The 16,123-nt window shown below is 30.8% G+C and overlaps 1 pseudogene across 1 annotated transcript; it reads right to left on the reverse strand.

Moving 5' to 3' along the window:
* Positions 1–449: 449 nt before the first annotated feature.
* LOC111276395 (T-complex protein 1 subunit delta pseudogene) lies at positions 450–2,853 on the reverse strand (annotated as a pseudogene). Its single transcript, XR_016333754.1, has 2 exons — positions 1,776–2,853; positions 450–1,604 (listed from the first exon to the last, which is right to left on the reverse strand). The product of XR_016333754.1 is annotated as a T-complex protein 1 subunit delta pseudogene (transcript).
* Positions 2,854–16,123: the final 13,270 nt, after the last annotated feature.

A 16,123-nucleotide genomic window follows, 5' to 3' on the forward strand; every position in this document is an offset into this window, starting at 1 on the left:
TGTTAAATAAATCATTTAAAATTTTTTTTATACTTTTTCGCAAAAAAATTATTATTGTCAATCATAAAATCATTTCAATTATTATTTTATTCATAAATATAATAAAAAAATGTTTCAAATATTTAAATTAATATTGTATTCTTTATTTTAATAAATACTAATCCTATCATTTTATTTAGATATAATAATTGGTCAAAAAAATAAATAAGATTAATATTAACATAAAAAATACATTTTGTTATGAATTACAATACATTTTTTTAAAGCACATACAACAATTATAATTTTTTAATGCAACAATTATACTATCCTACAAAACGTTGATATACACATATGGGAAAAAGAATTCAAATTTACAACCTCATCAACGTTATACATAGTAAGTGCTACACTAGAACCTTTAAAATTATAGACATTAAGTGCCACTGGCTTGTCTCTACCTTCTAGGATTGAGAAAGAAAAAAAAAAAAAAAAGACAAAATGCAGCAAAGAATTAGAATTTTAACAAATAAGAATTTTCCAGCTTAGTTACATGGCACCGATTCATGAATGATGGTTAATCAGCTCACCAAAAACCATCTTAAGCTTTCTTGGTCCAGTAATTAATGTATCAGTTGTGCGGCACTGATCACTAATGGCATGTCTGCCGATACATATGGGTTTCTTCCAACCTATATTAGGGAGAAAAAGTTCATAGCAGCTTTCACAACATTTCAGTTAGGTTGCTACAGTGAGAAGAAATCAGTACCAGGAACAATTCTTGGTATATTCCTGCATAGGATAGGTTCACGAAAGACAGTACATACAAACAAAAGCAACCCTTCCAATAGGAAGCACAGCATTGATATTTCATCATAAAAGGAGACTCATCTAAGACATATAAAAGCATCCTATTTCAAAATTCAAGGCAATCCAGAATATAAATATGAGGAGCTTTCTCTTTGGAGTATAAGAGGCGTTGCATAATTAAGTATCATTCACTGGATAAAAACATTATACCATGCACCCAAGACACTAATTTTGTATAGGTTGAACACATAATTTCATATAATATAGCATCATAAATAGGAGCCAATGAAAATGGAAAGATTTTAAGGCAAAATGGAAAGATTTTAAGGCTTATATCAGCAAGATCAAAAGCCAAGATAATCGAGGAACATTGAAAACTACATCCATACAGATCTAATTCGAAAAGCTTATAGAAATCAGCAACATTTTTAGAAACTAAAACATTAGGTTTCCAAAGCAAATGTAGTAGCATGAGAGAAACTTTCGCACAACATCAACATCATTTATGCAATTTATGACGTTATTTGTTATTATAAACCCAACAATATACATAAATCCTATTAAGAGAAATTGGAAAGTATCACATCAGCTAGTTTCTTTCTCTCCAATTTCCCCACTTTTATAGAGATTTGAAAATTCCCTTCTCATTTTCCTCCGCACTTTCCTATCCAAAGGAGAGAAAAAATTTAATTTCTTTTCACTTTTCCTCAATCCAAACACACTATTAGTTCGACATGTATTAATATTACCTCAAAAATCCCCGTATTCTATTGTATTCCACTCTCAAAAAAACTCATCAAAAATTCCACTTCCACCTGCAATAAAGCAATATCTATAAACTAACACTCCGATCAAAAGAAACAATTTTTAGAGTAAAAAAATAAGCCAAAAAAAAAAGCTAACTTTGGGACGAAACCAATTATCACTAGAGAAGCAACAACACAGAGAACTTTTATTCCCCATTTACAACAGAAAAACACAACTACCTCACGTTAACAATATCATCAATCTTCAAATCATCCTCACACACTCTGTTGCCAGTGTAATTGCACTTGTGCTTACAAGCAGAGGTTGCACCACATTCTCCTCCAAGATATTAGTAATCTGTCCCTTTCTCACATTGATCCCAGCTTTGATCTCCCCTTGGGCATGCCGATTCCTCAGCTCAGTCACAATAGCAATAGGGTTCAACCCGCTTTTTAGGGTAAACGACAGAGAGAACAGAATCAACGGCTAGTGGCGCCAGAAGAGTTGAGTATTGGCTAACAACCTTGTTGTTCAACAAAGTGCTGGCGGATTTGATTAAGGATTCCCGGTCGGAGAGCTCGAGAGGGACGGCCATGGCGTTGAGGACATCGACCGCTTTAATCGAAGCCTTGCGGAGAGAATCGGAGATAATAGGGGGTGGATACCGTGGGTAAGAAGGGACAGGCCTTGCATAAGGAGTGCAGCAGCGATGACGACGACCGTGGTGGCGCCGTCACCAGCGGCCGCGTCTTGCGATTTAGATAGGTCGCCAAGCATTTTAGTGGCGGGTTGGAGGACCTCCATTTTGTTTAAGATGGTGGCGCCGTCGTTGGTTATGATGACTTCGCCGTTGGCAATTGAGATAATTTTTTCCATGCCTTTGGGTCCTAAACTGGTTTGGCCGGCGTCGGCCACGGCTCGGGCGACGTTGATGTTAACTTGGCTGATGTCTCCTTGGTGCTTATTGCCCACGTAGGACTCCGTCTTGGAAGAACACGGCTGTGCTGCAGTTACGACTGCCATTTCTGGGTTTTTTCTTGGGGGTGTTGGAAATGATTCAGTGGATCGGAGGTGCAAGGAAAACCCTAAAAAGAGAGGGAAATGAAAGAGAGGATACTGGAAGAGCTGGATGGAGAGAATCGAGTTAATAGTGCGAAAATGGGAGAGGAGGCAAAAGTAGTATGATTTCATTTTTGGGGTTTAGAGGGCGGTGTTTGTTTGGTGGTAAAAGTTTTTAGAGTTGCTGTGTGTTTCAAGGGCTTTCTGTAAGCGTAATCAAACGGAACCTTGGCTAAGCGGTTTTGCAGTACTTTTTTTCTACTTTCGAAACCTACTCTTTTATTGAAATCTACTGTGGCTTCGCCTGTGTTATTATGTTTGTATATATAAAAAATTAACTACTCATTCAACAATGTTGTTGTTGTTATTTTAAAAAATAAATAATGTAATGTACATTCAATTAATTTTTCAAAATATAAGAAAAATTAAATTTTCTTTAGTTATGACCTTGAAATATTAGATTTGTATTTCATCTCTTTTAAAAACATTTTCAAGATCTGGAATTGAGTTTTTTTTGTAATATTTGCATGTGGTTGACCTCAATTGAACAATTCTTATAGAAGTTCTTCTCTTTGTATACAAAACAGTGAACGATGAAACTAATCATGAAAGTGAGTACTACAAATTTGATAGCTAGTTATTAGCCTTGTTCACTTCTTCCCTCTACCTAACGGCTTTGGTAGATTGCATTGTTGCTTCAATGGTAACAAAGATTTTTGGACGAAAAGCTTGTGTGTATTTTGAAGGCCGCGCTTTCCTCGCTGGCTCAATTTTCAATGGTATTATTATGAATGTTGAACTCATAATTATTGACCATTTAATGCTTGATGTGAGTGTTGGGTTTAAACTTGAAGAAATTTAATTTAATTTAACTATTTTAACTAATATTGTTTAATATATATTTGAAATTTTTTCATTTTCAGTTTTTCAAAATTTTAATTTTTTTTATAATATATCTTATATATACGTTTTAAAATTTTAAATATAATTCTAGAAAGAATAATAATTTATGTATTCATACATATTTAAATAATAGATAAAATCAATTCATATATTGTACGAGTTGAAAAGCTAGATTGATGATTGTGAATTGAATTTAGTTTTGAAATTTGAACCTGTATTAATTGTCATACATTGTCATCAAATTTATGAAAAATGTAAAAAAGTAATTAAATTGAAAATGCTTAAGGAAACAAAGTACAATTTATTGTTCAAAATAACTTTTTAAATTTAAATTAAATCAAATCAAATCAAAACAATTTCACTTAAAAAATATGATTTTCAGGATTTTTCACATTTCAGTAAGTTTGACTATGTATATAAAAAAAAAAAAAATCTCTTTCTATATATTTGTATTAGATATATTAAAAAGATAGTTTGAAGAGCCAAAATTGAAAATTTTATAGTGAGCAGAACTAAACAATCCAAGTAGACTCCTATTCTAAGGTAATAATTTTTTAAAATGTATTTTTATATGGATTAATTAATTGGATACAACTCAAATTAATTCTTTTCTTATGTGTTAGAAAAGAAATCCTCCATTTAATGTAGTATTGTTAGAACGATAATATATAAAATTAAAATTTGATCTTCCAATAATAATTTAAATTTAAATTCTTTAACGTTAATGCATGAAAATATACATATATTCTTATTTAGTGTTAACATTGAATGTTGAAAGTATTTTTTGACCAATAAATATTATAAGCTAAATAATGGAATTTAATTGTGAAAAATTTAAGATAAACAATAATGAAAAATTAAATTTTAATTACAAATTGAATTGTAATTTATACATAAAAGGTAGAGGAAATTCATAAGCAAAATGTATCATAATGGAATAGAATTGACATAAAAATTAGATAAAATTATGCATGAGTCTAATGTTTGGGTGCGAGGTTGATGATTAGGCTTTCAATTTGTTCAACATTTTCCTCTGGGTTGTTCTCATTGCTTATATTACATAATACAAAAGTATTTAATAAGTGTCATTTTATACATATGAAATGGTTCATATAAAATAAGTTTTTGCAATAATAATATTTTATTATTACAAATATGATAAAAATTTTCGTAACAATTTTTTTGTCATTGTATAAAATTTTTAAAAAATAAATGAAGTAATGACATTGAAAAATCATTGCAAATGAAATAAATTTTTGCAACAATAATATTTTATTGTTACAAATGTGATAAAATTTATCATAACAACCTTTTTGTCGTGGTATAAAATTATTAAAAAATAATTTAAGTAGCAGTAATGAAAAATCATTGCAAATAAAATAAGTTTTTAGAACACTAATATTTTATCATTATAAATGTGATAAAAGTTTTCATAACAATATTTTTGTCACTGTATAAAATTTTTTAAAAATAAATTAAACAATGACAATGAAAAATCATCGCACATAAAATAAGTTTTCGCAACAATAATATTTTTTTATTATAAATATGATAAAAAATTTTGTAACAACTTTTGGTCGTTGTATAAAATTTTTAAAAAATAAATTAAGTAATGACATTGAAAAATCATTGTGAATAAAAATGGTTTTCACAACAATAATTGTTTATCATTAAAAATATGATAAAATTTTTTGTAACAACCTTTTTTTATCGTTGTATCAAATATTAAACAAATAAATTAAGCAACAATATTGAAAAATCGTTTCTAATAAAAAAAGTTTTTTGCAACAATAATTTTTTATCATTACAAATATGAAATAAATTTTCGTAATAATTTTTTTTTTGTCATTGTATAAAATATTAAACAAATAAATTAAGTAACGAAATTGAAAAATCATTGAAAATAAAAAAAAATCACAATAATAATATTTTATCATTACAAATATGATAAAAATTTTTGTAACAACTTTTTTGTCGTTGTATAAAATATTAAAAACAAACTTAAGCAACAACATTGATAAATAGTTGCAAATATAATATGTTTTCACAATAACTTTTTATTGTCATTACAAATAGAAGGGGGATTCACAACAATAAAATTTGTCGTTGTATGAAATATTAAAAAATTCAATTAAACAACAATTATAAAAAGTCATTGTAATTATAACAATATTTCATAATGATATTTTAAAGTCGTTTCAAAATAGGGCTGCTATATATCAATTTTCTTATAGTGCTTACTTCATTATCTGTCACCACTTAATGTTGTACTCAATACTCTAGAGTCTGCTTTAGTCATTCTTTTTGTTATCTTCAACATATCTCATTATCTCTGAACATATCTCATTTTACTTGTTTGTAATGCTTCATCTCATCACCAATTTAATTTTGGTGACTCTGTTGGGGAAGAATAATTGCATTGAGTAAGAAAGTTTGCTTTTATTTCATTTAAGAAAAATGAAAGATTCTACTATAATTCAAGATGTCCAGGTCGCTGTCTATATCCAATAATTGATGAAGATGATTTAAACTTCCTTAAAAGGGATGCAAAAATTGGAAGAGCTTATCTCCCAACTAACATCCTCAAATGCCACAACTTTCTAAATCCAACCTATTACTAATGAGAATATGAACACTTCTAATAGAGCTATCCCTCCCATAAATGTTAAAGGAGAAAACACATCAGATGTGCCTAATCCTAGTCTTAATAAAAATCTTGGTGTGAATAACACCTTAGCTATTATGACTTTTCTTTTGATCACAACTCAAGGTTTGTCATGAAAGAGAAGCTCCAAAAGTTGCTTAAGCAAAAAAAGAAGAGTTTAAGCATTTTTTTAGTTTGATATCAAGTTACCTTATCCTAGTAATGTGGCTGCTAAGCCATATCCCAAGGACTACACTAGTCTTAAGCTCAAGTAATTCAACAATAAAAGATCAAGGATGCTTGTAAACATGTCATAAAGTTTGCAGAAACTCTTGGAATAATTAGATTAGATGACAATTTGAAGTTAAAGGTGTAAGTGGTGTTGGTTTCACCCCTAGCGTCCATTTTAATGTTGAGATCGAAGGTTATGATCTTAGAAATTGATATTGGTTTCAAGGTTAATCCCATCTTTGCCAAAGAATTTGGTTTGAAGATAGTAAATAGGATATTTGAGGAATCAAAGCTTTAAACCACGTCTAGGATAAACCCAACTTCTATTTATACACTTTAGATCGATAGCCTAATTAGTTTACAGATTAAAGAGTATGTCTCTTATTTTTATTCCAGGTAATAAGCAATGCATATGGATAGTTTATATGTCCCATGAGGCCAAATCATGCAACTAAAAATATACATGTAGGCTACCAGCTCGAGTGGTTTATCAACTATTAATGATGTAGGCATCATGACATTGATCAATTTTACAAAAAAAAAAAAAAAGTTCATGCAACATTATATAAAGTGGGAAAGTGTAATTAAAGAAGCATGAAATGCAACCTTGTTTAAACCATATATTATAATAACAATTCAATAAAATGCCTCTAGGGCATATTTAATACAACCCATTTCTTTTTACCTAATCTAAATGAAAACATATTGCATGACATACTAAACATGAATTTACAAGAAAAATATCCATCATCCTCAGTAGTAATGTAAATCCAAATTTCAATTACATGACATACCATCTTGCATTCCTAAGATACATGGTCTATGATCGTGGATGATATGTCAACATGCTTATAATTTAATGAGTCTTAAAATGCCTAGAGATTTATAGAAATTATACCTGAGCAAATTTGCTTGATACAAGATCTAACATAATAGCCATAGGTATGGGCATGTGAGTTGGGTTAAGTTGAACAGAGTTTCTTTTTTATTAAAACTATCTAGATTTTAGGTGGAGCTTTTGCTGGATCAAGACTTGTTAGAAGAATTTTAGTTTGATTAGGATTTTTTGGACAAAGTTTTAGTGGAACTAAACTCTATAGAAGAGTTTAGCTAAACAAGCACTATTGAGATAGGAGTTTTTGTTGGATTGAGACATTTGGGATAAGAGTTTTAATTAAACCATGACTCATAAGGCTGAGTTTTGGTTGGTCATAGATTCTTGGAGCTGGGTTTTGATTGGAATTAAACTCTTAGGGAAGAGTTTTGGTTGGACAAGGCAAGATGGTGTTTATAGTTGTGAAGACAAGATTTTAGGCTTGATATAAAGAGGACAAGTCAAATAGAGGTGGTGGAGTTCTTGGACGGGTTTGAGCCAGTTGGCCAAGTTGTTATAATTGGTTTGGATTTTAAATAATCTAAGATTTGGAGATTTTCCCAACCAAGACTCGAGTTTGCTAAGATTGGTTTAGACTTTGGTTTGACAAATGATAAATCTAAGACTTGATCATCAGACTTGGATTACCTAAATTAAGACTCGAGCTAGCTGGAATTGGTTTAAACTTTACCTTTAAGGTTGTAAAGGTATTAAAACTTAAGGTTGCTGAAATTAGATTTTTTATTTAAAGAATTTTTTGGACATTTATCAAAAGAATTAAGATAATTCTTGAAGTTGCCAAGAGAATTAGGAATTTACCTCAAGGTGCAAGGGTAAAAAAAGACTCATATTTGGAGTAAGTTAAGAAACTTGTATTATAAGTTACCTTGAAGAATGGAAGACTTTTATTAAAGTCAATTAAGGAACTTGTATTTATAAGTTGTCTTAAAGGATACGTTGTATTGGAGTTGAAAAATGAACTCCTTTAAGAGTTGTTAAATGATGAATTTGTTTGTCCAGATGACTCTTAGGGCTACCAATAGGAATGGAAGTTAAAACTTAAGGTTACCAATCTTAAGATGAAAAATGATTATTCTTAAAGTTGTCTAGAAAGTTGTTAAGGCTATTGACAAATATTGAAATGGTTATTTAGGAATGCCCAGAAAATTGTTGGAAATGAAGTTTGGTAGGGGTGGCCAAGAAGACTTAGGTAGATGATCTTATGGTGAAAAAGCTGAGATTATTTTTCAAAATTTGCAATTGATGATGAATTTGTTGAAGTTGTAAACAAAAATTTGATATTAAAAATTTGAAAGAATGATTTTGAAAGAGATTGTGAATTTTTAAAACTATTTATGGACTTGTGCCCCAAGTAATGCTTGAAGTAGAGTTATGGATTCTTAACTTGGCTAGAAAGAGTCCTTCAAAGTAGTAATGCTTCTATCTTGAAAAAAATTGATATTCATTTTCTTAGCCAAAAATGATGCTTTTGAAACCTATTATTCCCTTTTATGGATGAGGATTGAATGGTGTATTTTCAAATTATGAGTGCCCTTTTGTGGAAAAAGAAAGAGTGAAGTTAAAGTGAGGCTTTTAAATTTATTTTGAAATTTGGAAAAGGATGACACATTCAAATCAGTATACCCTTGTAAGGGAGATTGATTTTATAGCTTGGGAAGGATTAGTAATGCATTTGAATGAATGATGCCCTCTAAAAGGAGAAAAAGGAATGAAATCAATTTTGGAAGCTCAAAAAATATAATGTTATAAGCAAATGGTGCACCTCAATAAGGAAGATTAAATGACATTGATCCTTGAAGCTTGAAACAAATGAATCATACCCTATAGTGGAGAAGATTAAAAATGTGAGTTTTAATGAAGAATGATAAATTCCAATTGATGATTCCATTGGTAGATGAAGCATGAATGAAGTTAGATTTTGAAGAGAAATGATGATTTCAAATCAATGATGCCCTATACTAGGGAAATTTTGAAAGAGAGTTCAAAAAAGCATTTGTAAAAGATATCATAATGATTGAAATTCAAATTCCAGTAATTGAGTTCTTAATTCATAAAGTGGAATCAATGTTGGTTTCAAGTTTACAATCCCATATTTACCAAAAAACTTGGTTTGATGATACTAATCAAGATATTATAGGAATCAAAGCTCTAAACTTGTTTGGGATAAACCCATCATCCTCTTATCCACTTTAAAACAACAACTCATTGGCTTACGAATTAAAAAAGCATGCCTCTTCTTTCTGTTCCTAATAACAATAAATGCAAATGAATAGTTTATGTCATGTGCTATCACGTATACATATAAAAAGATACATGTGGGCTGTTAACCTCGAGTGGTTTATTAACCATTAATGATGTAAGTATCGTGTTATCAATAATTTTACATAAAGAAAACAATTCATGTCATATTATATAAAGTAAAAAAATTATAATGAGAAAAGTATGAAATGCAACTTAGTTTAAGTGACATATTATAATTACAGTTCAATAAAATGCCTCCAGGGCATATATAATACAACCCATTTCTTTTTCCCAATTCTAAATGATAGGATAATGCATGACATGTTGACATGGATTTACATGGAAAATATCACCACCTTTAACAATGAAATATATCTTAATTTCAACTATAGCATACTATCATGTATTCCTAAGACTACTTGATGAATGATCATGGATGAAATATCAACATGCTCATAATTTAATGAGAGACATAAAATGCCTAAAGGTTTGTAGGAATTATACCAAGCGAATTTACTTGATACAAGATCCAATATGATAGTTGCTAGCATGGTCTTGTGAGTTGAGTTAAGTTGAGCAAAGTTTCGCCTTAACTATTGGTTTACGTTTTAAGACCAATCAAATTTGCTATAAGATACATGTTATAACGTGTAAGTTTGAGAACTCGATTACTAGACATAAAATAATGGAATTACCCTTAATCATTTTTATTATATGTGATTGGACACCTAGGTGAATTTATTCTCTTTAAAAAATTCTTAAGTTTAATTAAGAGTCCATAAAAAGAATAAATTATGGTCTACTAAACAGAAATAGGCTTAGAAGTACAACTACATGTAGGGAAGGTATTAACACCCCATGATGCCCATCTGAAAATGATTCAAATTAATCTTATATTATCCTAAAATGGTCTTGGTTAAAAATGTATGTTCATTATTTTATTTTTTAAAATTTTATTATTCAAAGTATTAGAAAGAAATTTAGGTTTTTTGCAAACATTTTGGCAAATCTAAAAAAACACTCATCTCAAGAATATTAAAAAAACTTATTCATTTTCATAAAGAAGCTTCGTCGTCAAATTGGTTAAATATTTTATGAAAAAGTTTATTTTTATTTGTAATTTTTCATTTTTCTAAGCCAATATTTAAAATTCATTAAAAAGCATCAAGGATTACAAAAGTTGGATCCCTATGGAAAAGGATCCTAAGACCTAACAGATTATTAGGTACCAATACATTAGTCATAAATCAACAAAACAACAAAACCAGAGACTCTCAACACTTAAGAAGTTAAAGTCGATTACTTCCTTCCAAAAAAGGTAATCTGTAAAACACTGAATTAACTATTATAGAAAGCAAATCAAATATCTGAATTTGGTCTTTAGTTCCTTTTCGTAGGATATAGCAAAAAAACCCCTCATTCAACAACTTTCTCCAAAAGCAAATGCACTGCCCATTCTTAACTTAACCAACCCAATATGGATCAGCAAAACCAGCAGCAAGATACCAACGTTACACATCTCTGTCATTTGAGATACACCTTAAACTCACATTAGAAAATCTAGTAATAAAATAGACCCTAGCAACGTAGCCATTACATTCATAATCATCATACATCTTTAAAACGTAACCCACCATAATTTCTCTTCACCCAAAACAATCATAATTACTCTATAATTATAATACCATTCCAATTTTTTTTTAATTTTATGTTTTTATTTTACTGAAAATATATCTAAATATTGCATAATTTGAGTTAATTTAGAAATATTCTTACCTGAAAATTTCTTAAAAAATCAGCCATTTGTGATTTCTAAGAAATTCATCGTTGGATTTATTTTCATTTACTTTCAAATTTTTATTAAATTTACAATTTATTTATTATTTATTTGAAAATAAATGTCATTTATTTTTATTGAAATTTTCTTAAATTTTCACCTTTGGAATATTTTTAGAAAAATTTTCTCACCCAAAAAATTTTAAAAAATTAACAATTTGTAATTCCTTATAATTTCATTAGTAGAATAATTTTTAATTTTTAATTTTATTAAAATGTTAATTTATTTTTATTGAAATTCGATCAAAAGTTTTCATCATTCTAAAGAATTTAAATAAAAATTTTCGCCTACAAATTTCTTAGAAGTTATCCGTTATTGACTTTTAGAATTTTATCATTGGATTTATTTTTTTGAACAAATTATTATATTTAAATTGTTTAAATGCTTATACAAGGAAAAGAAATTACATTTTACAAATTAATCCAAATGTTTTTTTTTTTTTAAGTTTTTATGTTTTCAAACAATTAAAATATATCCTTAATAAATATGCATAAAAATAAATAAAGAGATAACTAAATAAGTGAAATAAATAAAAAATATATATATGTTAATGCAAATAAATAAATAAACAAAAAACTAAAACTAAAATGAAATGAAAAAAAAAATTGAACACAGCAAATAGGTCAAGTTAGAGGAGCAAATTCGAGTTAGCCTGATTAAGCTAGACGCGGCTCGACCTTCTTCATTCCAAACGATGCATTTTGACTATAGTATGTAAGCTTCCTTTTAAATTTTATTTTTCTAATTTTACATTTCATTTTCTCCTTCAAAACACAAAACCTTTCATTTTTTTTTTTTTTCTATCTTCTCAAACCTCAATCGACAAACTCATCATTCCCAAAAACCGACGGAGTTTTGCCGTTGTCGCCACCCCTCATCACCTACAATCACCATTCTTCTACGTTAGAAAACCACAAAATATGGTACAGGCTTATTCTAAAAGTCATTGTTATTGTTGGTGTCATTATTTAATTTCTTTTATTTGTTATCATGGACTGGTTTATTTATTTATTTATTTATTGTTTTGGACTTATGTTATTGTGTTGGTTGAGGCCTGAGTCTTAGTCCATGGCCTATGAGTAGCTATTGTTATTGTGAGCTGTTAGTTTGTTACAGAATGCTACAAAAACAATAAGGAACGCATGAAAGAGAATATACACGAATTTTGTTGATTCTTTGAGTCTCGTCTTTCTCTCCTTCTCTTTTTCTTCAATTCTCAGCTAGTGTACTAACTGATGCCATACCAGTTTTTGGATCACTTTGTTTTTTCCATTTAACAATAATTAGTGGTGACAGAGCCACTTTCCTGGCAAGTTGACATTCATGGCTGACGGTGTTTTGACCAGATTGCAAAAGGACCTTAACCAAATGCAGCAAATCGTTGTTAAAATCCAGACTGATTTGCAGCAGTTGGAGAAAGCAATGAAAGAACGATTTGAAAGCATCCACCTGGAAGTGAGGACTGAAGTGAAAAAACCTCTCCTTGAATTCTTGAATAAACGCGACCTTAAGAAACCTGGAGCAGAGACACCTCTGATTCAAGAATACATGCCTTCCATGTCTGGGAATACCAACAATCAATCGCAAGGACAGCAGTTGGAGTCTATCAGAATTAATGCTAGAAGAGTATCCAACTTTGATTTTGCAAGATCACTTAAGTTGGAATGCCTCAAATTTAATGGAGAGGATTTTAAAGGCTGCTATATGAAGTTGAAGCAGTATTTTGAAGCTAAAAAGTGCCTCCAGAGTTGAAGCTGAGAGTGACCATGCTGAGCTTCGAAGGGAAGGCACTGCAATGGCATCAATATTAATCAAAGTCACAAGGGGGTTTTGACAGACTGAATTGGGAGGCTTACTTGATGAATATGAAGGAAAGATTTGCTTCTGAGGAATTTAGCGATCCCATGTCATAATTGGTCGAGCTAAAACAATAAGGTACCAATGATTAATACTATGAAGATTTTACAGGTATACTCAATCTTCTGCAGTTATAAGACGATTATGCATTGAGGTTTTTTATAAGCAATATGAAACAAGATATATCTAGATTTGTAAAGTTTTTTCGACCCTCTTCTGTGAACCAAGCATTACATTTAGCCAAGTAGATTGAATCAATGTTATATCCTTCTTTAAAGAAACCTGCTCCTTACAATAAGTCAATTCCACCAACCTCAAACCCTACCACAAACACTTTCTATAGCAGAACTCAAAGACTTCCTTCATTATTACCAACCCCCAAAGCACCTCCTAATCTAAACCTTCTTGCCAATAACAACACTAAACCTCATTCCTATAATCATTCCACCAACCCAGCTTAGCTTCTTAAAACAGTTATCCCAGAATCACTTTAAAGAAACCTACCCTTACTGAAATTGAAGAAAAGAGAAAAAAGGGACTCTATTATTAGTGTAGTGTTAAATATAGCCGTGGACATAAATGTATAAAGTTTCAGTTATATCAGCTTCTAATTGAGAATATGGAGGAAGAAACTGAAGTAGAAGTATTTTCTGACTACTTAGATAGTCCTGAGATGTTAGTTACTGACACTGAAACAAATGATGTTTCGGTGATCACTTTACATGCAATCTGTGGTTCCTCTTGCTATCAAGCTATGAGGATACATGGAAATATTAATGGCCATGAATTGATTTTGTTGATAGATTTTGGAAGAACCCATAATTTTATAGATACTTTCATGGTGAAAATTCTGGGATTGCCTGTAAGACCCTTTGGTAGTAGCAAAGTGACAGTGGCCAATGGTGAGAGCCTAGATATTCAAGGAGTCTGTGAAGATGTTAATTGGTTGGTGCAAAGAAATGTATTTAGGACCAATCTGATGATGTTACCTCTCAAGGGGTGTGATGTAGTCTTAGGAGTTTAATGGTTGGTGACACTTGGACAGATTTTGTGGGACTTCAATCTCTTAACCATAAAACTCCAGTATGAAGGCTAATGGAAAACTTTACAGGAAATTTGACCTGGGAAAGTGCACATGGTGAGTGAGAAACAAACTCTAAAACTACTATAGTCCTCGTTAGTACACAGTAACTACAATCCTTTTACCTTACTAGTTTACGAGAAAACACAAATACAATTGAACATGATCACACGACATGTTCAAAGACCAACCAAGTTCAGCCTGGAGTTATTACAGCTTGTGCAGGACTATAGAGACTTATTTGAGCTGCCCAAAGGATTATCTCCTAATAGACCTTAAAACCATAAGATTCTTTTAAAGGATGACAACATGGCTGTGAGGATCCTTTAACAGATGATAAAGGAAATGTTGGTAAGTGGAGTGATCAGAAATAGCTATAAGTTTTTTGCTTCTCCAATAATCATGGTGAAAAAGAAGGATGGCTATTGGAGATTATGTGTTGATTATAGAAAGCTGAATCAGCTGACAATCAAAGATAAGTTCCCTATTCCCTTGATTTAATAATTATTAGCTGAGTTGAGTGGTGTATGTTTTTTTTCAAAGTTGGATCTTTGATCAGGTTACCACTAAATCAGAATGCTTGAGGTAGATGTGCATAAGATAGTTTTTAAGACCCATGAAGGACAATATGAATTCCTGCTTATGCCATTTGGGCTAACCAATGCTCCTTCAACCTTTCAAAGTTTAATGAACAATGTTTTTAAGCTTCACTTGAGAAGATTTGTGCTGGTATTTTTTTATGATATTTTGATATACTCGGTGGATTGGGAATCCCATTTGAAACACATGAGAACGGTTTTTGATATTCTCAGAAGCAATCAACTCTTTTTAAAGAAGAGTAAGTGTGAGTTTGGGGCTCATGAGGTAGAATACTTGGGACATGTTATCTCTGGCAATGGCGTCTCTATGGCTAAGAAAAAAAAATACATTTTGTACTGGACTAGCCTTCACCTAAGTCTATCAAAAAGCTTCGACGATTTCTTGGGTTAACTGAATACTACAAAAGGTTCATTGGGAGCTATGTGACAATTGCTAAACCTATGACTGATCTGTTAAAGAAGGATGCGTTCAGCTGGAATGAACAAGCTTAGGCAGCCTTTAACCGACTCAAAATAGCTATCACTTCAGCACCAGTATTGGTTCTTCTAAACTTTTCACAGGATTTTATCATTAAGGCTGATGCTTCAGGGACAGGTGTAGGAGCTATGTTAATCTAAAGGGGTCGACCACTAGCATACTTTAGTAAAGCTTTGTCTCCTAAGCATCAAGCAATGTCTGTTTACAATAAAAAAAAAAATGCTAGCTATTCTCATGGCTATTAAAAAATGGAGCATATACTTGGTAGGCAGACATTTTAAAATAAGGACAGATCACCAAAGCCTGAGATTTATATTGGATCAACAAGCTTCGAATCCGGCACAACGACTTTGGGTAGCCAAGATCATGGGCTACGACTTTGAAGTGTGCTACAAAAAAGGGGTTGCAAAGATAGTAGCTGATGTACTCTTTAAAAAGCCAAGAGCTTTATATTTGAGTTTAATGGTATCTCTACTATAAGTACAGATTTAATGGAGAGAGTTAGAGAATCTTAGAAGCAATACAACTAGTTACAGAGGTGAGTTTTAGAACTTCAAAATTCTTTCAGTAGCAGCTTAAAGTATATTTTTGTTGTTAACCAGCTGGAGGAAAGTTAAGTTGGTGGTAGGCGACATGCCTAGTTTGAGGAGAGAGTTGATTCAATATTTCCATAATAGTCCTACTGGTGGACATTCAGGAGTGTAGGCTACAATAAGTAGAATATCTAGTCTTTTATATTGGAAGCACCAAAAGAAGGAAGTA

This window comes from Durio zibethinus, chromosome 25 (genome assembly GCF_047325235.1).
Source record: "Durio zibethinus cultivar Kanyao isolate XHJ-2024 chromosome 25, ASM4732523v1, whole genome shotgun sequence".
Taxonomy (NCBI): Eukaryota; Viridiplantae; Streptophyta; class Magnoliopsida; order Malvales; family Malvaceae; genus Durio; species Durio zibethinus.